At 43.7% G+C, this 22,469-nt stretch overlaps 1 long non-coding RNA gene across 2 annotated transcripts in view; it reads right to left on the bottom strand.

Annotated features, from left to right (window-relative positions):
- Positions 1-21,908, bottom strand: part of LOC112644592 (uncharacterized) — a 29,185-nt gene extending 7,277 nt beyond the window's left edge. The window contains exons 1-3 of one of the 2 annotated variants that reach the window (XR_004810071.2): positions 21,264-21,908; positions 15,229-15,364; positions 14,376-14,985 (exon numbers count right to left, since the gene is read on the bottom strand). This is a non-coding gene — a long non-coding RNA (uncharacterized LOC112644592). Of the gene's footprint in view, positions 1-14,375; positions 14,986-15,228; positions 15,365-21,263 lie in introns of those variants that run through there. The other variant, XR_007413735.1, reaches the window with a different exon arrangement.
- Positions 21,909-22,469: the final 561 nt, after the last annotated feature.

The raw sequence follows: 22,469 nt of genomic DNA, 5'->3' as shown, positions 1-22,469 counted from the left end.
GCCTCTCCGGCTCATGTTCAGCTCGCCATATGGTTTGAGACCAGCGGATTAAACCCCTACACGGTTGTGAAAAACATCAGTCCATTTGGTCTGGCCTTTCTCTGCCTGCATTTGTTGTTCATTTGCGAGTTTCTCACATCCCTCAGCCGACTGCTGTCAGTGTGTTTACAGGTTTTAGATTTCTGATGGAATCGAAAACACCACACCACACAGAGCCTGCTGCAGGCCATCTCCAGGAGGAAGGGAGGCGCCCGGAGGCCCTCAAATGAATGTTTGCGTACAGAGCCCTATGACATGCATGATCCAAACCCAGCTCACATTTGGATGCCTCCATGATGAGCACTTACACCCCACCCCACCCCCGCTGCCAACTCAGGCCAAAAGTAAAAAGTGATCCTCTGTGTTGTCCCCCGTAACACCGCCCGGTGATACTGCTGACCCAGAAACTTGAAAGGTGGGCCTTGCCAGGCGGTGGGTAGAACACTGGCCAGCATTGGAGGGAAAGATACAGGAGAGGAATGTTGGGTAAGCCAAGGCCGTCCAGAACAAAGCCTCCTCTGCTTCTCACTTCCGGATGGAACTAGACCCCTAACTTTTCATGTTGAAGCTATTGTAATAAATTGTCATAAGAAATGAAATTAAAATATCCTACACAAGATCTGACACTTCCTCACCCTAGTCTGGAGGGCGAAAGCACAGCACCTAGGTAATGGTTGAGGGAGACAAACAGATACAGGGAATGCCTGTGCTGTTAAGGAAGCTCAGAGAAACAGTTTGCACATCCACATTGGACTTCCAAGCCTTGGGCTGGTACCCTTTTCGCACCATGCCTCATATTTTGCCTAGTGACTTCTACACACAGGGCCATATGGAGACAATTCTGTTCTCATTTCTCACTCAGCTCTATCCAGTTCATGCTGGGATCTGTTTAATTCAGGCCCTGTTACACATTGAGTTGGTTGCAGAAGATTATTTAGCAGGATTCATAGGCGCCTCTTGGCTGTGGATATCTGGGTGGGCTAAGGAGCCAACAGATGTGTGTTCATCTTTGAAGACAGGGAAAGACATAATAACAAACTCGTTGCATTTATTTTTTTCAGTTTCCAGCCTGGGTCCACAGACAGGCTGTCACTATCATGATTTGGAAGTTCCCTGATTTGGAAAGATAGGAAGTACATTTCTTTATTATAATAAATCATGTCTTTAAGTTGCATGATTAATAGAGCAAAGACTCTAGAGACCTGAAGGAGTACCTAGACTTCTGGTCCTTTCAGTACTAACTTTCAGTTTGGACTTTTCAGGACCCGTGATTTGATCAAATGTCTTAATGTGTCACAATGTGTCTAGCGTCCTTCATGTAAGTGAGCTATTTATCAGACCAGAAGTGATTGGACATTAACCCTTGAGTATGTCCTAGTAGAGAGGCTCAAACTCTAAGAGGTGACACCATAAGCTGACACCACCAACATAGCTATGTCAGACTAGAACCACATGCCACAAAATGTAGTAAGTCCCAAAATGGGCATGAGAGACAAGCAAAGGAAAACTGAAGAGAGTGTCCCCAGATCTGAGAGGAAAGCCCCATTTTGACCAAAATAAAGAAGCAGCCATCCTCCTGAAGCTACAAAGAGATAAACAATCCTAACTGTGGAACAAAAGGTCCTTTTGAAATATACTCACATCATTTAAAGACTATAAATTTTCCTCAGTATAGAGATCTGACCATAACTCTTAGGTTTTGACAGGAAGTTTTTCTTTCCTTAATTTTAAGATAATTTATCATTTTTTAAAATTTAAATACAATTTAGTTAACATATATTATTAGTCTCAGGGATAGAATTTAGTGATTCATCAGTTGCATATAACACCCAGGGCTCATTAAATCACATACCCTCCACAATGCCCATCACCCAGTTACCCCATCCCCCCAACCACATCCCTCCAACAATGTTGAGTTTGTTCTCTGTAGTTAAGAGTTTCTTATGGTTTGCCTCCCTTTCTGTCTTCATCTTATTTTACTTTTCCTTCCCTTCCCCTATGTTCATCTGTTTTGTTTCTTAAATTCCACATATAAGTGAAATCATATGGTATTTGTCTTTCTCTGACTGACTTATTTTGCTTAGCATCATACACTCTTCTTCCATCCACATCGATGCAAATGGCAAGATTTCATTCTTTTTTTTTTTAAAGATTTTATTTATTTATTTATTCATGAGAGACACAGAAAGAGAGGCAGAGACACAGGCAGAGGAAGAAGCAGGCTCCCAGCAAGGAGCCCGATGTGGGGCTTGATCTCAGATGCTGGGATCATGCCCTGAGCCAAAGGCAGACACTCAACTGCTGAGCCACCCAGGCATCCCAAGATTTCATTCTTTCTGATGGCTGAATAGTATTCCATTATGTATACATAGACCACTTCTTTATCCATTCATCTGTCAATGGACATCTGGGCTCTTTCCATAGTTTGGCTATTGTGGACATTGCTGCTATAAACATTGGGATGTATGTGCCCTTTTGAATCACTATGTTTGCATCCTTTGGATAAATGCCTAGTAGTGCAAATTGCTGGGTTGTAGTTTTATTTTTAACTTTTTTTTTTTTTTTTTTTAACTTTTTGAGCACTCTCTACACTGTTTTCCAGAGTGGCTACACCAGTTTGCATTACCACCAACAGTGTAAAAGAGTTCCCCTTTCTCCGCATCCTCGAGACGTATGTTATTTCCTGAGTTGTTCATTTTAGCCATTCTGATCAGTGTGAGGTGGTATCTCATTGTGGTTTTGATACGTCTTTCCCTGATGCCGAGTGCCATTGAACATTTCTTTTTTTTTTTTTAATTTTTTTATTATTTATTTATGATAGGCACACAGTGAGAGAAAGAGGCAGAGACACAGGCAGAGGGAGAAGCAGGCTCCATGCACCGGGAGCCCGACGTGGGATTCGATCCTGAGTCTCCAGGATCGCGCCCTGGGCCAAAGGCAGGCGCTAAACCGCTGCGCCACCCAGGGATCCCTCCGTTGAATATTTCATCGTGCGTCTGTTAGCCACTTGTCTATCTTCTTTGAAGAAATGTCTGTTTATGTTTTCTGCCCATTTCTTCATTGAATTTTTTGTTTATTGGGTGTCGAGTTTGATAAGTTCTTTATAGATCTTGGATTCTAGCCCTTTATCTGATATGTCATTTGCAAATATCTCCTCCCATTCTGTAGGTTACCTTTTAGTTTTGTTGACTGTTTCCTCTGCTGTGAGAAGCTTTTTATCTTGCTGAAGTCCCAATAGTTCATTTTTGCTTTTGTTTCCCTTGTCTCTGGAGACATGTCTAGCAAGAAGTTGCTGTGGCCAGGGTCACAAAGATTGCTGCCTATGTTCTCCTCTAAGATTTTGATGGATTCCTACCTCACATTTAGGTCTTTCATCCATTTTGAATATATCTTTGTGTCTAGTGTAAGAGAATGGTCGAGTTTCATTCTTCTGCACGTGGCTGTCCAATTCTCGCAACACCGTTTGTTGAAGAGACTGTCCTTTTTCCAGTGGATATTCTTTCCTGCCTTGTTGAAGATTAGTTGACCATAGAGTTTCTGGGTTCTCTATTCTGTTCCATTGATCTATGGATCTGTTTTTGTGCCAGTACCACACTGTTTGATGATCACAGCTTTGTAATACAGCTTGAAATCCAGCATTGTGATGCTCCCGGCAGTGGTTTTCTTTTTCAACATTCCTTTGACTATTCATAGTCTTTTCTGGTTCCATACAAATTTTAGGACTGTTTGTTCCAGCTCTATAAAAATGCTAATGGTATTTGGTAGGGGTTGCACTGAACATGTAAATTGCTCTAGGTAGCTTAGACATTTTAGCAGTGTTTGTTCTTCCAATTCATGAGCGTAGAATGTTTTTCCACTTCTTTGTGTCTTCTTCAATTTCTTTCATAAGTGTTCTATAGTTTTTGGAGTATAGATCTTTTACCTCTTTGATTAGATAATTTATCACTTTTAATTTGCCTTTTTCCTTTTAACAGCTACCACCAGGTTATTTTCCCAAAGTGTTTGCCAGTTCAGACCCTGCTAGCATCGCAAGGCATGAGAGATAAGTCTCCCCACATCTTCACTGGCACTGATTATTATCATTATTTTTATTTTTTGCCAACCTGATTAGCAAACCATTGGATCTCTTTATTGTTATATAACATTCCTTCAAATACTGGTGATGTTGGGCAGTTTTTCAAATGTTTGACATTCATTTTCATTTCAACTTCAGTGAATTGTGCACTTTCCCTCCTTCCTTTTTTTTCTTTCTTTCTCTTTCTTTTTTGCTCAATAATTTGTAAGAGATTCTCAATGTTAGAAATATTAGTGCTCTCTCATATGTGTCAAATATTTTCTCTAGTCCCATCATCTCTATGTTAATATTTTTGTATTGTATTTGGCCACATAAAAATATTAACTTTTTATGTAGCAGGTTTGTCCTATTTTCCCTTAAGACATTTTGGTTTCCTGTCTTGCTTTAAAAAACCTCCTAGAGGTTAAAAACATTATCCTAAATTCCTGATTAGAGTTGCATCAAATTAGGTACTAATTAAGAAAGCTCTGTGTTTACATTCTTGTGCTCCTCCAAGCAAACTATGGCGTGTGGGCCAACTTCAGCTCATCACCAGTGTTCCTAAATAGCATTTTATTGGCCCCAGACACTCTCATTCATTTACATATTGCCTATAACTGTTTTTGCACCACAATGGCAGAGTTGTGTATTTGTGACAGTTGTATGGCCAAATAACCTAAAATATTTATTTCTGGGGCAGCCCGGGTGGTGCAACGGTTTAGTGCTGCCTGCAGCCCGGGCTATGGTCCTGGAGACCCGGGATCGAGTCCCAGTCGTGCTCCCTGCATGGAGCCTACTTCTCCCTCTGTCTGTGTCTCTGCCTGTCTCTCTCTCTCTCTCTCTCTCTCTCTCAATAAATAAATAAATAAATAAATCTTTAAAAAAAATAAAAGAATAAAATATTTATTTCTGTCTGGCTCTTGACAGAAAAAGCCTGTCAACCTTTACACTGTTAAGATCTTTGCATGTCTGTCCATTTCTTCAGATCCAATTCATTTCTTTCTTTAAATCTCTGTACGTCTCTCCATTTGTTCAAATCCTATTTTATATCTTTCAATGATGCTTTATAATTTTTCATCATCTTTAAAAGGAGGATCATGATAGTACCCATCTATTGACGTGCAGATTAAGTTAATTAAGGTGAAATGCTTAGGACAATACCTGGCTCATAAAAAGCCTTAAAAAAAAAATAGCAGCCACTGTTTTACCTTGGCACAAAGAAGTTCAATAGACAATAAGACATAATTCTCACCATTCTGAATTTCCTGATTACTGTAGATTTTCTTTAAGTCATCAACTGTCTTGTTAGAATTTTTTTCCTGATTGTAAAATTAATAGAAATACATTCTAGAGATTTGAAGAGAGATATCAAGTATGACAATTTTAAAAATTAAAATCTCCTCTGATCCCTCAGCCCACAGAAACAAGTTTTACTACACTGATGAATATCTAGCATGGTTTTGTTTCTGTGGATACATATCCATGTGTTCACTTGTCGGGTGGAACCCAACTGTTCCATGACATTTGAGTACTAGAGACATCATGTTTCTTTTTCTAAATCAAATCCTAATCTGGCTGAGCTTAGTGAGAAGGCTAATGTCAGTCATTTGGGGGCTCCATTCTATGTCTTATATTAGACCAACTAAGGACCTGTACTACTCTGCTTGGGGAAAGAGGCAGGTATGGTCCTTGCTGGGGGTGGGGGTGGTCACTGCTGACATTATGCACCACCAGTTAATGGTGCTGCTGCCACCAGACAGCAATTCTTCACCATTGGTAGGCACCATTACCCCAGATGGCATCAGGTTGCCCTTCATAGCGGTCCTTCCTGCTAACTACTTGCTGAGTCACAAAGACCCTTGCTATCATTCCAAAGCCACAGCTTAGTGACCCAGCTCCACAGGCACTCATGAAGCCAGTCACCTGGGACCACACCTGAGAGCAAAGCTTCCATCCCTTCACAATGTCCTGAAGTATCTGCCAACCCACCTTCTTATCTGGGCACCCTGTCCCTCTCCACCTTGGAAGTACAAAAGCTATGCCTCTCTTCAGGGGACTAAACTCTTTTCAACAGAGATCCAGGTGGTCCTTGAAACATTTTTTAAAGGCTGTTCAATTTTAAATACCCCCTTAGTGGCAGGGCCTCCTTAAGAGGAAGAAGGGAGATACTTCCATTTTTCCTTGGTACATCTACAAATACAAAGTAATCCAAAAGATACTAGTTAATTTTTCATTTGAGATGATTCTTTAACACTGTTTCTGCAGCCTACTGTTAATGAATAACATGTAGGCATATTTTCATATTCCTAAATAATCTTTAAAATATTATAGTAATAGATAAATATGTGTGTATTATATATCTGTGTATGCATATATAACTATACATATACAATAGTTTCCACTAAATGTAAGAATGCTCCTATATTTGAATTCAACCTTGAATTTTTGCCAAAATCTACTTCAGACTTGGCATCAGCCTTTGGAAGGTCAAAGAGCTGAATGCTGACTTCAACATCATTTCTGGTATCCCGAAACTTGTGTACGACCAATGATTGTGAGAACCTATAGATTTTCATCATATCTAATCAAGGGAACAATAGTAATATGAATAAAGCAAGACATCATGAACTAATTATTAATATCTTATTATTTACCTTAAGGTCTAGGTAAGCATTCTGGATATAACATGAGGCAAAATCTCCTTATCTGTTTTATTTAAACAAATAATATAGAATTTTTATAAAATTCTATCAGCTAGCTGATACATAAATAAGTAAAATGATGAGATAAATAATATAGATCATGAAAAATATTAACTTCACATGGAAAACAATTATCAGTAACTTTCCAATGATTAAATGGGGACACAGACAAATGGTTAATACAAATGTTAAAAGAGCATGTAAAGCTAAGTAGCTCAAAAAGTTGTATCTTTTTAAAGCACATATACATCAATAAAACTTTCAACAATATAAGGATAAAGATAACCACTAGATTATACTGTAATTCTCATATTTGGAGAATTATTTGGCACAGGAGCATTACTAATTTCACACAAAGCAAACTTTAAGAACTATGTTGAATTTTTGGTTACTTAACTCCACATAGACCAGGAGTCTTTCCAGGAAAGTCCCCTACTTAGGAATTCTTATCTATGAGAATTCATACTTTTCACCCTGAAATTCCTTCAGGAGGAAAACAAATCCAGAATCATGTGTTATCACCTACACAGCCTGATAAATAACTGTTAATCCAGATATAATAAAGAATAAAAATTAATTAAGAAATACTGCAGATAAATGAGATACCCAAAGTATATATTTTTACTAGCCATCAAAACAAAAGATGGTATTAATTCTTTCAAAAGATAATTTTTATTGTTTGAGGTCTATGGAAACTAAAATTTTGATCAAAAACTTGTCAAAATGTTGCTCTGGTGAAGACTGGTATCAGTAGATGAAGACAAAGGACTTTTGCAATTTGATTTATTCAAGTGATAAACTACAAAGTTACTCCCAGAAAACACATTTTAAGAAGCTTTTTTTCTTGAGTCATATTCTGCTATGTGCAGAAGGCTTAGTGGTGTTATTAAATGTGTTACTTTTGTACTTTCTACATCAGTTTGAAGTCTAGTGTACTTCATCTATTTTGATGCCAAGAGGCTGATTCTTCCCAGCAGAGCAAATCTTATTGAAGAAATATTTATAAAATGAAAAGTCCATCATGAAAAGTGTTGGGCAATTGCCTCTGACAAGAACAAACACAGCGAAGGCTACAAGTGATTTAGGAGTCACAAGCATCCCATGGTCATTGGCATTTTTCAGTTGCATACTGAGGAAGCTATGATGGCATAGAATTGCTGCCTGCAACCACCACTGAGTGGGCCTTCCATCATTCCTTTCCACTCACAGACAAACCACATGACACAGAAGAGAATGTGGAACTGTCTTATTGTGTGATTTTGTAAAATGTTCCAATAAACTGGAATAGCTGCTATTGCATGTTCAAAGGCTGCTTGAGCAACCAAAAGCCTTAAATTTGTGCCATGAAGAGAATACCAATTTAGTACGAGTCCAACCAAAGTTTGCTTGCAGAGCAAGTAGCTCATTTGTGGGCCATGCCAAAGAAGTGCACCACCTCATGGGCTTTGAGAAGGCAAGTGTCTCATTCCCCAGCCTGATGTAAGGTCCTCCTACATTCCCGCTGCTCAGAAGGTATTGGGCTTGGCACACATGCAAGGGCAAACTGAGTGGCAGGTGGAAATTCAGATGATAGTGTTGTCTTATAAGCCAATTACCTTGCTCCATGGCTCTATTTTTAGGGTGAACATTTTAAGGACAAATTTTTCCTCGAGTACATGCAAAAGTATTAGAAATAAATATGACCAAGGCTTGTTCTTTCTTTCACCATGGTTTGTTGGAGTTTGGGTTTTTCTTGCTTTTCCTGGGCTATCTAGTTCTTTACATGCTACTTTGCGGCAAGCTGAGTCTTGAGCACCACCTTCCACAAAACTGAAGATCAAGAAGGAGCTTCAGCCTGTGATTAGGTTTTCAATGGGTTCACAAAAGAAACTTTACCCAACCTGGGCCCCGGAGTCTTCTCAGATGTCCCAAGAAGAGAATTCCTAGCGAGGCTCAGCTGATCTCAAAAGTTTCAATAAAGAACCATAGTAAAAAAAAAAAAAAAAAAAAAAAAAAGAACCATAGTAAATTGACTCTCAACCCTAGTATCAAACTCCCTTCCCTTCTACAAACAGCAGGCAGAGAGAAGACCTCGCAGGGGCCTGTGGATCGCACACTCAACAGGAGGAGGGGTAGAGTAAGGACATCGTTAACTGCTCGGAAAGAAAGGATGGAAAGGATAGTGCCATTTATTAAATACCAGCGCCACCTCAACCAGCACTCTACACTGCAAAAAGAATAACAGTAGAAGGAAATTGATGTTGAATCAAGGTGAAAAGATCTAGATGTAGCTGTCATTATTGCCTGTATGACAGAGATCTTTCTGAGGATACCAGCATGGAGAATTATGACACAAAGTCGATGTAAACATAAACCTTACTCTTGTACTGTTTTTTCTTACTAGTAATGTTAGGGTCATTGTGTAGCAGCTTGAGAAAGCTGCTCCGTGTTAGGACAAACTGTATAATATTTGGTAATCTATGATGTAAGCTCTGTCTTTTTTGTGTCTTTTCTATCCTGATTACAGTCATGTGTGAAGAAGCCATGTAGTTTGCATTTGAAGACTTCGGTATACTTTAGCTCCACTTTTTGATTTGACCCAAAGAAATACTAATGGGTTTTGAGTGTTGCCTGTGTATTTTCGAAGCCTGAGGTCATTAAGATAAAACCTAACATCAAAAATTGGATGCCAAGTAACTTGTGCAGAGGGAATATATAGAAAACACTGAGAGGTTTGGCTGGAGCACAATTAGGGCAGCGTGCATAAACTAGATTGTCTGGTTTTCAAAAATTTGAATTGTAATAAAAATTTTTGTATGTTATTTCAATTTTCAGTAGCAAATAAATGTGTGTGCATAATCTTATTAAAATTGAGACTTATTTGGAAAAAGAAAGATGAAGTTATATTCAGAAAGTCTCTTCAAACAGCGCATTCATTTTCAATTTTGGGGGTCTGCTCCAGCTCCATAGACAAAATCTCCAGGCCCAGGACATGAAGACCAAAGATTTGACTTTAACTTGTTATGTTTACACAGGGTTTCTCATTTGCCTTATTGACATTCAGAATTAATAATTTTTTGTTGTGAGGGGATGGCTGTATTGTGCACTGTAGGACGTTGAGCAGCATCCCTCGCCTCTACCCAATAGGTGTCAGTAATATATCTCTCCCCAGTTATGACACTCAAAAATGTCTCTAGACATTGCCTAGTGTCTCCTGGGGGACAAAATCACCCAGAGAACCATTTGTTTAGAGGAAGGAAATCTTAATTAACGGTACAAGCATTTCTTACATGATAAGCCTCCATAAACATGCTGCCATCAACCCCCGCTAGGCATTAGCAAGGGGGTTCTACAAGACCCAACACTTACAAAATTGCCCAAACTCACCACGTTCCCCAGGCTGATTTCAGTTGGAAACAGGCTTCTGTTTAGCTCATACCCATGAGCACAGAGTCACAGGAGCACTCTGTTTGTTGATGGTGCTAAGATGTCACTGTTACCACACTATATTATTAAACTTTTAAAAGTTAACTACAGGGTTGGGGCGGGGGGTGCCTGGGTGGCTCAGTCAGTTAAGCTTCTGATTCTTGGTTTCTGCTCAGGTCATGATTTCAGTCAGGGTCATGAGACAGAGCCACATGTCAGACTCCACACTGAGCACAGAATCGGCTTCCGATTCTCTCTCCCTCTCCCTCTTCTGCTCTTCCTTTCACTTGTTTGTGCACTCTTGCTCTCACTCTCTCTAAAATATATTTTAAAAGATCTCTTTTTTTTTTAAAGTTAGCTATTGGAATTCCTTAGTGAACATTGATGTGTTAGGTAAGTTTTTAAGTAAAATTTCAGAAGTACCCATGGAGCACAAAGTTCTAAGATGGCAATATGTGGCTCTCACAGAATATCAGTTTATAAATATGTGTATTCAACATTGGGTCAAACTATGTATTTAGAGTGTATGTCTGAGGAAAGTATCCTGAAGACCCAGAATGGACCAGGGCCAGGGCCATGAGGGGTGCTCAGCAGTGTCTGCTGAATGAATGATTCGGTTAGCCAACCCTATATTGTGGAGCAGTGAAGTTGTTTGCAATAATTTGGTTTTATAAATTACTTTGTGATGAACTTTTTAAATCACTATGCAGTTAAATCCAGTTATCCCCTTCAAAAAAATTTCTAGAAGTAGAATTATGGCATCAAAAGATCTGAACAACAAAAAAAAGAACAACAACAACAACAAAAAGATCTGAACATTTTTATGCTTTTTTTTATACCTATTATTGTGTCCTCCAGAAAAATCCATTTACACCATCAGTAATGTCTTGGAAGACCCTGGGCATTATGATTCTTTTCAAAGACCTTTACTAACACGATAGGAAAACATTGTATCTTCTTTTTATTATTTCACATTTCTTTGGTTTCAGAACAAACAACAATTACATCGCACCAAAACAACCATCCATCACTGTTTCTTTATCTGAGCCTCTGACGACATGGTTGGATGGCAGTTGGGGCACATGAGGTATGAGATATATATAGCTTTAAAACCAAGAGTCACACGTGGCCTGGAAAAGTGTTTGCACGTTGAGAGCATGAAGGAACTGTAGTCTGTGAAGGAACAGCAGGTGCTTATTCCCCATATACAGATTCACTGAATGGAAGAGTGAACACACTCAATCTGCCTTGTTTGAACAAGATATTTAAACATTCTGCAACTACACACATTTTTAACTTGGTCTGCTTTCGCACTCTCTCCCTGCCAAGGAGGAATAGTTGAATTTGCAAAGCATGAAGTCACCTATGATATAACCATAACACTGTAATCCTTAGTGAGCCACTGCCATGTGTCATGGATATCCTGTGATCCCACTCACTCTTTGAAACAATCTTCCAGGTAGACAGCATCTCTATCTTGTCAATAAGGAAACTGAGGCTTAAAAACTGGTACTGGGGGCAACCTGGGTGGCTCAGTGGTTTAGAGCCGCCTTTGGCCCAGGGCATGATCCTGGAGACCCAGGATCGAGTCCCATGTCACGCTCCCTGCATGGAGCCTGCTTCTCCCTCTGCCTCTGTCTCTGCCTCTCTCTCTCTCTCTCTCTCTCTGTGTGTCTCATGAATAAATAAATAAAATCTTTAAAAAAAAAAAACTGGTCTTGGGTCCAAGGCTAGTGGAGTCACCAATCTGGGATTCACATCCAGTTCTGCCTGATTCCAAAACTTCTACTCTTTTATTTCCTGTACCATATGGTGCACTGAGATCAGCCACAAATACTAATGTTTCCTCTTGACTCCCCCTCCCCTCAATAATGAAAAGTCCATGGTTTTCTCCAACTTAAGTTCAAAGAAAGCTACTGAAAATAATTAATTATTTTGATGACTATTATAGAACATCTGGTTCTCCTTTGCTCCCTGTTTTACAGCAAGGAAGAACAGGTGGGGTGGTAAGGGAATAAAAGGGGAATTAGATTTCCTGGTACAAGGAATCACAACATATTACAAAAGTAAACACTAGGTCATTTGTTTGTCTCTCAACATCCTCTGGCTTTCAGCTTTGTGTCACAGTGATGATGTGGGCAGAGCCTGGCCGGTCTGTATTTTCATGTTCCCACTTGAAAATGTCTGAAGGAGTACAATTATTTGCTTCCTCCCCAGTAGGACTTGAGGGACAGACCTGGCTTCCTGGGTTGGTGTCCCTCCAATGCCATCCTCCTATGATGATTTTTGTCTAGTCCTCACGGGCCCATGGTCATTATTGAATGACCATGGTATTCAAACCGCAGAATGGGTTGCCTCGCCAGCTCTACACCAGAATTCCCTGTCTTCCATGGGAGTAGAGTGAGCAGTTCCTGTCCAGTCCCCACTGAGCACCAAAAAGAGACCGGTGGTCGAGTTGCTGTGCTCATTTCTTAAGTTAGAGAACAAGGAAGGACACCCAGCACCTGATGATTTGCATTCCCATTCCAGAAAAATCATTGTGAATCATGTGACCCTGAGGAATTGCCTTAATATTCCAGGCCATTTATTCTTGTGACAAGCACATAGAATACACATGTCCTGGCCCATGAAAATCATGAAGTCTCATGCAAATATAAGTTACAGGTTAATATTGTTCAAATAATACTTTCACCATTTAACCTACTATATACTTGACTTCTTTGTTTTATTTCTTTTCTAGCCTCACATTTTCTGAACTCCCTTCACCACCCCCCAATGTAAGTGTGATGTAAGCCCCATGAAGGCAGGGATTTAGGCACTTGGTTAGTTATTATATCCCCAGAGATCAGAGGAAGGACGGCATAGAGTCAGCACTTTATAAATGTTTGTTGAATGAGTGAATGAAAAAAAATGAATTGATGATAATCCCAGTGGGGACTTACCAGTGTAGCAGGCAAGGCCTGACCAAATAAGTTTAGTGATAATGCTACCTATAGGACAAGAGTGGGTCCAGGAAACTCTGACAATTACATTGAGTCCTGATTCTTTGACATTATGGCTTTCTATCCAGTATGGGTTCCACTGGGCCAAGCCACCACCATGTTCAGGTCAGGATTAAAGGTTCATCAACACCTTCCTTTAAAAGTCTATGAAATTCCAGCTCAGAAAATCTAAAAAAAAATTTATAGATTGATCCTCTCCTCACTTATCCTGGGAGTAAAAAATGCATTTACTAATCATAGATTGAGCTACTGGGCACTCCAATACACCTGGGGCACCAAGTTTGCCCACGACCTTTCTAGGTAGCCTTCAACCTGACAGGCTACCGAGAGGCGATCCCAGGATTCTGGTGACTAGGCCAGCGGAATCCAGGGCTGCAATATTTAGTCAGCATGGAGCTTGTACATTCTGTCCCCTTCCCCCCTCCAGGAAAACATATGGTGAGAGCTGCTTTTTTTGGAGCAAATCCTTAAGGGAAAACAAACTTTTCATCTTAAAAAAATAAAAAAAAGTTCCAGTAAACCCTTCTTACTGATTTCTAAGGAAATCACTTCAGAGCTTAATTTTGCATTTCCCATCACAATGATCACTCCTGTTACAGGAGAAAGTGCAACTGACGAGAATTCTGAGTCAGCAGCAAGTGTGGGCTTGCGTGCCCAGGTGCAGGTGTATGCACATATACATGTGTGTACAGACCAATGTATACAGTACGCTTATTAATCACTGAAAGCAAGGCTCAAGAATAGTCCATTTGCTTTTCCAAAAATGGCCAAATCATGACACTTTTGACAGCCCAGCTAGGCAGCGTCTGCTGGAATGTTTGGCTCTGGAAGTGTCAGGTGTTGATGACTCCGTCCTTCCTCAATGCTTCTGAACACTAAAAGGGTTCTCCTGGGTGGCCCAGTGGTTTAGCACCTGCCTTCGGCCCAGGGCATAATCCTGGAGTCCTGGGATCCAGTCCCGCTTTCGGCTCCCTGCGTGGAATCTGCTTCTCCCTCTGCCTATATTTCTGGCCTCTCTCTCTGTGTATCTCTCATGAATAAATAAATAGAATCTTGAAAAGAAAAGAAAAGAAAAGAAAAGAAAAGAAAAGAAAAGAAAAGAAAAGAAAAGAAAAGAAAAGAAAAGAAAAGAAAAGAAAAAGAAAGAAGAAAGAAAGAAAAAAGAGGGTTCGTGTGTGTGCGAGGAGCAGAGGGCACACGTAGATGCACAAGAGAAGGCAAAGGTGGGTTCTTTGGGTCCCTGCTTCCTTAGCTTCTCTTAACAAGGGCAGGATTCAAATGCCAGAGGCAAGCTGAGAGCAGCCAAGCATCAGCCCCAAAGACAGGAATGCCTTTGAAATTTGTGCCAATGCTAATTGTGCGAAAGAGGATCAAGCTCATTTTTGTCTTGGGTCTGGGGGCCACGCCCATAGGAAAGCCCTGTTTCTCTTTTTGTTTGCGGTGTTTAATGTAGGCTTCTGTTTTTCTCAAGAAATAGATGGAAGTTTAAATAACACAGTTTGTTCTTCCCCCGACACCTGCAATGTCAGCTTCACCAACACAGGAGCTACTTCCATTCACTTTTCGAAAAACAGAGACTTCTCTTCATGGTTGCAGGCATGCCCAGCCCTCAGAGCCAGGCTGGGTATTGTCCCTCAGCAGTTGCCTGATGGGGAGTTCAGCCCTGATTCTTTCTGGAACCTCCAACTCTTCAGAAATGCAGTGACTCCTGAAGAGAGCAGCAGGAGTGGTTGGGTAGGTAGACTAAGGCCATGTGTGGGGCAGTGATACCGGGCACCGCAAGCTGCAAGAGCGAGAGGGAAATGTCCATATCGAGAAGTGAGTATCACGCCTCATGCCTCAATAATGGACAGCTTCAATTTTTATAAGATATTGAACATTCTGGCATTTATCATAGTTTCCTCCCAAATAAAAACACCACTGTTCTTCCAAAGAAAGAACAGAGCTAAAAGTCAGATAGAGGGAAGTGGGGTGAGAAGTGTGCACATATGTTCTTGACCAGGCTTTTGAAAAAGCTCAGGAATACCTTTGGGTCTCCACTAGGGTTTCCTGTGTCAGGTAACACGAAGGAGACGTCATTTGCTTCTTAATCTCCTGGTCCAGGATCTTTAGGTAGCTGGTGTAGCAGGAAGCTTCAGTGGATCAAATTCACAGCCATAAACCTGTGGGATACATTGTGAGGATGAGAGAAAAAGCATGCCCCTTGGGCAGCCAAAACCCCCCACCCAGAGGGCATGGCTTGCTGACCACAGCAGGTGGAAGTCTAGGCCCTGCTCCATGTGGGAGCCTTCATGTGGTCCTACAAATGTACAAATAGGCACAGCAAAGCTCAGAGATTTGAAGTTGAAACTAAGGAAGAGAGAAAATACAGCTTTTCCATTAGCTTAGGATGCTACCAGCAAGGGCTGGTCCCACAGGAACATTTCAAAGAATTCCCCAAACTGGAAAATCTGACTTTCATTACCACCAACCATAGCAGTGGTCTTCTTCAGTTTCCTGCTTCAGGAATCAGAGTCCACCTGGCTTTCTCTCTGTCTTCTCTCCATTGCTGGTACCCTGTCTAACATTTAGTGGTGCTCTGGTACAAAAGTGCTTAATAGATGTTTGGAATTGGCTGAATGCGCTTGTAGCTCAACATTGTCAGAGGATGTGAATATTTTCCTCAGGCCAGGTTTTCCCTCCTGGATTCCTTGACCCCTTTGCTTCAGAAGACTGCATACAGGGGTGGTTCTCTGACACACATCCTGGTTTTCATGAAAATCCACAAACAACAACAGGTGAGGTCTTTGCTCCACACAGTTAGCACAGCCCAGACCATCCACACTTCCAAACAGCAGAGGAAAAAAAAAAGTAAAGCAACAGGCCAGGAGCAAATTGAGTTCATCTCACCCTGGCAACACTTCTTACAATGGAGTTGAAGAGAAGTAAATGTCTCTAAGGAAAGAAGTCTGGTGACCTCCTACTGGTCCTGGAGGTGATTCAACCACAACTCCACGACAGCCCTGCCTCCCCAACCACTCACGGCATCTGCCTCAGGAGCCTTTGGTGCAGTTGTAGTTGGTATTTTTTGTGGTTTCTTCTGGGGGAAAAATGCAACTCAGATGTGAAGAGACAGATGCAGAGACATTTCTTGGCCACAGCGAATCAGTTCCCCTTCTGCTTAGAGCAACTTCTCTAATGACTAAGCTGTTGATAGAAAACACTTCAGTGAATGTGGCTTTTCCAACAAGACCAACCCCAGGGAGACAGCACAGACATTGGTACCTGTGCCATGTTAACCTCTGAGCCCACTGCTTAGTGAAGCTTTAAAGGTTAAGCTATATTGAACTCTGACTCACCACTTCAGGGTCACACATTGTCATGAATAGAAAATAGAAGCAACAGTTCTTTTTTTCCCCTGGGAACTAAACCTTGTTTTCACAGCATGTTTAAGGCTTTAAGTGCTAAGTATGTTGATATACATTTCTGGATGAAAATGGTTATTGCAGTAACCATCTCTTGATACATGGTCTAATTTCTCCCTTACCCTACCCTACCCTGTTGTTAGCAGTGGCAGGAGAAGATGGTCTCACCAGTGAGTCACCTCAATAGGAGCTCTGAATAAAAGGTTCTTGCATATCTTCTGGTGCAGGACTCTCCCAGAAGAACACCATCAAGCTGGTGACTGTGTTGTAAATGGGAAAACACCTTTCAACATGAGAATCTTCACTGTGGGGCACAGGGGGGAGGGGGGGTTCCTGGTTTATATCCGCAGGGCTCGAGCATGCCTGCAGGCAGAGAAAGGACCTTACTGATATGTCCAGGATAAAGAGAGAAGGAGAGGGGAGACAAACAGAAGCATGAAACCAGAGATGAGTGATCCCACTTCCTGTCCCATGTCACCCTTACAAAACCTGCACTCCAAAGATGATTCTTTTTTTTTTGTCTTCTTGTTCCTAATGGGGTTTTTAGAATATATCTTTTTTGTGGTTCTTAGCTAAAGTCTACACTGTTTGATCTGAGACCCCACCTACACAGAACCATTAAAGTCTGTTTCCAAGGCAAGAATTAGAAGAAATCCAGGGACATATCTAAGAAAGAAGTCAGAGAAGAAGACATACTGGGAGAGAAAAAACAGTAAGAATAACAACAACAATATCAGTCCCAATTACTATGTAATATGTGCAAAGCACCATTTTATGTGCTTCACCACATCTCTTAGGAAGGGACCCTCCTGTTACAATTTTACAGATCAGGAAACTGAGGCTTAAAATCATCAGCTTAGGGGCAGGGGAGCCCATGTGCTTGCAGACGGTGATTCTAGAGCTTCTAAACTCAGAAGACAGAACATCTAAACACAAAGCTCACTGCAGTGAATGCAGACCTCTGGTGGGTTTGCTGATTTCCCAGACCACCTGCATTCTTGTAGCTTTCAACATGTTTCACCCCAGAAGCTCTTTCTTCAAGTAAAATCTTGCATAGAAGCCACAAATCTACACTAAACAGATAAAATGGAGGTCCTTGGGTCAAATGAGGAGGAGAAGCAAGGATTTCTGCCTTTTCCCATCCCTTGCTGGTGTCCTAGAAGGTTCCCCAAGGTTTCTGTGGAACACAGTTGGAAAACCCCTGGACTGTCTCTAGTTAGTCTCCTTCCACTGGTAAAATTGCCAGCTCCAGAGTTTCTTTCCAATTTGCTTCCAAAGCTCCAGGGTTTCCTGTTGCTTCTAGGATAAGTTTTGAAATTCTGCGCTGGGAATTCCAGGTTTTCCCAATCCTGTCCACACCCCATGCACCCAGGCTTTCCTTCTGTGCCCCCTTCCATCCAGCTGGCCAGGCTTCCCTGCCGCCCCCGAACAGGCATCATTCTTTGAACCATCTGAGGTGACCTCGACTTTCTTCTCCTTTGCTGAAATTCTAACAGCGAAACCTGAGTAGAGTGCAGCTTCTCTATACAGCCCACCTGCTGTAGTCCTGCTCACGCTGACTTCCCATCATAAATAGAAACAGGTTCCACTCCTGGAACAGAGACCAAAACAACAATGACTTAAACAAGATACAAGTGTATTTCTCTTGCAAGAGCTGTCCCAGTGGGTTACCCCTGAGGGCAGCCCCACAGTGGGGCCCCCATGCCTCCTCCACCGTCGCTCCGCCATGCACCTGCAGCAGCCCGGCTCACCACCACCAGGAAGGGGGACAGGACAGGAGGACACATCTTTTTTTTTAAAGGGATCCACCTCTACTTCGAATTGTATCCCACTGGCAAGATGAGAATGAGTATTTCAGAAACTAGCAATCTCTTCCACGTTGAGCCATTTCAAGGAAAAGAAAGAGGGGCATCTTCTCTAATTTGCCTAATAAGCTCCTAGAATAAAGGACCTCTGTCCTACACATTATATTCCCATGGTGCCTGCCTAGCCATGGCATCTTTCCATATATTTTAAATGTACTCAATATATATTAAAGAGTGAATATATAGATAGAGGTATTAGGGAATGAGAAAACGAAGACATGGACATTTTTGGAAAAGTTAACCCTAAGATGGCCCAGTCTGTGCCGCCAGTGCGTGTGCATGTGAACAGCATTTCTACAGAGGCCCCACCAAGGAGGCTGCACAGAAACACCCCCTCAGGGGCACCCAGGTGCCTCAGCCATTGAGCCTTTGACTCAGGGCATGATCCCAGGATCATGGGTCGAGTCCCGCATCGGGCTCCCCATAGGGAACTTGCTTCTCCCTCTGTCTATGTCTCTGCCTTTTTCTCTCTCTGCATCTCTCATGAATAAATAAATAAAATCTAAGAAAAATAAGAAAAGAAAGAAGAAAAGAAAAGAAAGAAAAAAAGAAAAGAAAAGAAAAGAAAAGAAAAGAAAAGAAAAGAAAAGAAAAGAAAAAAGAAAAGAAAAGAAAAGAGAAGGAAAGTCCTCTCAGGGACTAGGAATCTCAGGAGACCCTGGGTGCCGCTGCTCCTCTCCCGAGCCCCTGGGCAGGGTGGGACAAGGTGACACAGAGATGCTGACACAAACCAGACATGGATGGAAGCATGCTCCTCAGAGGAGGCCCCATCCTCCCCGTCCTCCCTCAGCGAGGCATCGCCTGCTCTACCTTCCCCGCCCCTGAGGCCTGCTCTTGCCCTGGAGTCTGGGCTCCTGCACAGCCCAAGTGAAGCCCACCCACGTCCTCGCTGCACTGTCACTGCCACCCTGCAGCTTTCACAAGGTGACATCGTAGTTGGAACGTGATGCTTCTGACAAGGACTGATGGGCAAGGCCTGGAGACCCCAGGCAAGGTGCAGCCATGCTCAGCAGAAGCCCGGCAGCATCTCAGCTTATATGCTCTTCCAGGCCCCTTGAGGAAGTTGTGGGGATTTTCACCTCTCCTCGCTACAGAGAACCTGGCTGTGAGAGACAGGCCTACGGTCATGCATGCATGAAAATATTCTAGGATTTAACTCTCCCCTGATGTTAGGTTTGCAGGGTAGGACACAGGCCAGCACATCTCAAGCAGACACGGGTGGCCTGTGTCTGCAATGTGCTCCTCAGGGGAATGGAATCTCTCACAGACCTCCTTCACAACACTGGCTCTCCCATGAGCCTTATCTTGCAGTCTTTCTCCAGAAGTTTCTATCTCTCTTTCTGTTCTTGCCCAGAGTCACTCGATGGTGGTACTTTCAATATTTTAGGTCAGATAATTCTTTGCTGTTCAGGCTGTCCTGTGTATTAGAGGATATCTAGCGATATCCCTGGCTTCCCCACCCCCCCCCCCACTAGATGACAGGAGCACCCTCCCTGTTGTGACAACCAGTAGTGTCTCCAGACAAGGCCAACTGTCCCTTTGGAAGCAAAATCACCGTCTGAGAACAGCTGTCTAACTGGTTGAATGCCGTCCTATACTGAAGGCCTCAGGCTGCTTTTCTCTGAGGCCACTGGAGCACCCCATCCCACTAGGGCCTCTCAACATAGCCTTTAGTTACTAAAATTCTTGTATGTTTGTAAACACTTGTAATGCAGGTGATCCTGAGTTTCAAGCTCTTTGAGCTCATGCTTCCCCACCAATCGTCAAGTGGCTCCGGTCTGCTTGCCCTTTCTGTGGAACTGCAAGAATATCCTTTCATGGGCATTTCTGCAAATAGCTGTCTTCCCACTCCCCCCAAGCCCTGTCATCACTGCCGTGCTGCTTCAGATTATCATCCTGTCTAACCATAGGATTAGGGTATTTCTTAAGCCATTCTGGAAGGAGACAGTCATGCTTAACGATCTTAACTAGCAACCTTGAGGAACCTTCGGAAGGAGCCACACCAGCTGACACAGGCTCAGCCAGGACCCACTTCACGACTGGTGACCTGAAGTATAATCAAAATCATGATGACCTCGGACCTTGCTAGAAGGAGGATGCCAAGAGGAAGAACCCAAAGGGCTCTCCTAGACTAGGGCAAGAGCGCCCCCACCCCCCAGAACCACCAGAGCATCCAAAGTACACAGCAGTCAACCATGGAAGGCTTTGGGTAAGACTTTGTTCTTATCCTCCAGAAACTTAACGTTTAACTGGAAGGAAAAGTAAACCTGCTAAGTCACATAGTGAAAATTTCAGTAATGTGGTCAAGATAACAAGAGACATCATGAGATCGTAAATAATTAATTGCGTCTTAAATAACTTTCCTAACACTTGTTACATTTTATTTTATTGAAATTATTTAATTCGCGGTCTTCCTTAATATAAGAAAGAAATGCCACGAGCACAGACAGAATCTTTTTTGTTGACCGCAGACAACCCCCCTCTGGTGACTAACAGGTGGTAGGTGGTCAGTGGTCAATATCTGTCAGGGTAGCCCCACTCTGTCCAGATGGCTTAGGCACTAACTAGTCACCAGGTGGCAGGACGTGAATGCTTGACTGTACTTGGTCAGAGACTTTTGAAGCACTTTTAATTAAAAAAAAAAAAAAAATCCCTTGTTTTCCAGGCAGAGTGTGCATGAGAGAGACAGAGACAGAGACAGAGCTGAGCCATGTAATGGAGATTTTTCTGGGGAGGGAAGATTTCCAAGGCACCCTGGGGAGAGGGACCTCTTCTCTCTCTCCATCACTGACCTTTGTCTGCTTTTAATGCTCTCAGTGAGGCCAGTGCGGGGCAGATAGGCCAGGACAGGCCAAGCAGGCGGCGGCAGGGATGGACTCGGGCAGAAAGGCCGACGCTCCAGTCCGCGCCCGTCAGCCGGCGCTCGGCGTCCGTCGCTCGTTCCTTGGTGCAGGGCGCGTGGAGCACCTGCCCGGCGCCGCGCAGACCCGCCCGACCGCGCCACCGCGAAGCCCTGCTGCAGGCGGCCGCACGCGGACGGGGTGGGAAGGGGGCCGCGTCCGCCGGATCCCGACCGGACCCGACCCGACCCGACCCGACCCGACCCGGCAGGCGGGGCCGCCGACCGCCGGGAGGGGCTGCGGGCGGGCCTGGGCGGTGTGGGCCCCGGGCAGGGAGGGCTCCCGAGGGAGCGCCGGGAACCCCGATGAACCGCAGCCCCGCGGTCCTCCCGGCTCGGGACACAGGGACCCGCTGTGTGTCCGCGGTGTGTGGCCGGGGGGGCGGGGGCTCGGTCCGGGTCCGCAGGGGAGCTTGCGGGGTGAGCGGGGGCAGCGCCGCCCGCCAGCGCCTCCGCCGGTTTATTTACTCAAACGGCAAACATCCCGGCTTCGGCGGGGCCCGGCCCAGGGCAGAGCCTGTGAGCGACGCGGCCCCGCGGCTCCGCCGAGGCCCACCCACGTCGCCGGAGGCCCGCGGCCCCGCCCCGCCCGGGGAAGGAAGGACAGGGGGGGGGGGTGGGCGACGGCCCCTCCGCGGGGGCGCCCCTTCCCGGTCCTTCCCCTCCCATCTCCGCCCCTTCCCCTCCCAGCTCGGTCTCCTTTCATGTTTCCTGCGGAGTTTCTAGTCCTCCCGGCTGCGGTGCTGATGCAGAAACACAGATAAAAGGGGGGGGGGGGCGGGGGAGAAAAACAATTGTAAGCTTTCTCCCACAGAAGGGAAAACAGAGCTGAATAAACAGAATGTCACTGAAAAGACAAACAAGCTGTTTCTGGAAGACCCAGATGGACTTCCCAGTGGCCCGGGGGCGCGGGGGGGGGGGGCTGCGCTGGGCGGGCGGGGACGGGGACGAGGACGGGGACGGGGACGCGGATGGGGACGGGGACGGGGCCGCGGGCTGGACCCTCTGGGAGCTCGGAGCAGGGTTCCGGGCCCGCGTGTCGGCCTGTGAAAATGCGGGCGACCTCGGAAACCTCAAACCCACTGAAGTGAAATACAAT

Source organism: Canis lupus, chromosome 1, assembly GCF_003254725.2.
Source record: "Canis lupus dingo isolate Sandy chromosome 1, ASM325472v2, whole genome shotgun sequence".
In the NCBI taxonomy this organism is placed as follows: Eukaryota; Metazoa; Chordata; class Mammalia; order Carnivora; family Canidae; genus Canis; species Canis lupus.
The sequence above is the reverse complement of the archived record's forward strand: the minus strand, read 5'-3'. Positions and strand labels throughout refer to the sequence as shown.